Here is a 1,208-nt window from a genome sequence, read left to right as displayed (position 1 = left end):
GGTTTCCTAGAGATACATGGCCCTAAAATCAGCAGTAAGTAGCTAAAGATCACAACCATCCTATTCCTGCTCCACCATCACCTCTTTCTATTTTTTTCTTTTTAATTAAATCAAAATGGGGGGATGTTAGCATTTTTCTAAGCTCCACCCCACAGTTACTTAGCAATGGCCAAGTATGCCTGACTCATTATAAAAGGGGCTGCTTTCCCCCTCCACTCTCTCTTGCTCTTTCCTTCTTGCTCCTGCTCTGTCCTCTTGCCCCTTCCCTGCTCTCTCCCCATTCCTCTCCCCTTCTCTCTCCACACACTCATTGCCAGCACCCCGCACTCTCTCTCGCCCTTTCTCTGTCTCTACTACCCTCTCATCTCCCATTCCCATGCCCTGAATAAACTATACTGTCATGTGGCTGGTCTCTCAGGGGAAAAGATGCCTCAGCATGGGCCTGCCAAGGTACCCCTTCCCCCACACCTGACTACACATCCACCAAAACATATTCCTCCTCTCCTTATCTTTTTATAAACACAACAATCTTCTATAAATATTAGCTTCCAGCATTTCTGGAGGCATCTGTCCTTAGGCAGTGTGGGGCTTACAGGTTAGAGGCATTTTTGTTTCACAGATCTCTTAGGCACAGTAATAAAAACTTAAAGCATAACTTTGGTTCTCGCATAACCTGAATAAAAAGCAGCTTATCTGGGGTGGCTGAGAACTAACCAACTATTTGTCTCCAGACACTGTATGCACCTATGTGGCTTTCTGGAAATTACCATAAACCTAGCTGATGCCAAGTCCAGTAACCTTGGTGACTCATGACTTCCTGGTAGCTCCTCCACCCAGCACCCGTGATTGCTGACTGGGCCAGCTGGTTCATTCATTGAGCTTTTGATGAACCGTTTCCTTTCATCTTTTCTTTCTTTCTTTTTTTCTCTTTTCTTTTCTTTCTTTTCTTTCTTTCTTTCTTTCTTTCTTTCTTTCTTTCTTTCTTTCTTTCTTTCTTTCTTTCTTTCTTTCTTTTGAAAGGTTCTCTCATGATAGTCCTGGCTGTCTTGGAGCTCACTACGTGACTGAACTGGCTTCGAATTCACGAATATTCTCCTGCCTCTGCTCTGAGTGTTGGAAATAAAGGCATGGGCCACCACATCCAACTCCCTTTCTGTTCTCTCTCTCTCTCTCTCTCTCTCTCTCTCTCTCTCTCTCTCTCTCTCTCT

Source organism: Mus pahari, chromosome 1, assembly GCF_900095145.1.
Source record: "Mus pahari chromosome 1, PAHARI_EIJ_v1.1, whole genome shotgun sequence".
In the NCBI taxonomy this organism is placed as follows: Eukaryota; Metazoa; Chordata; class Mammalia; order Rodentia; family Muridae; genus Mus; species Mus pahari.
Note: the sequence above shows the minus strand (reverse complement) of the source record.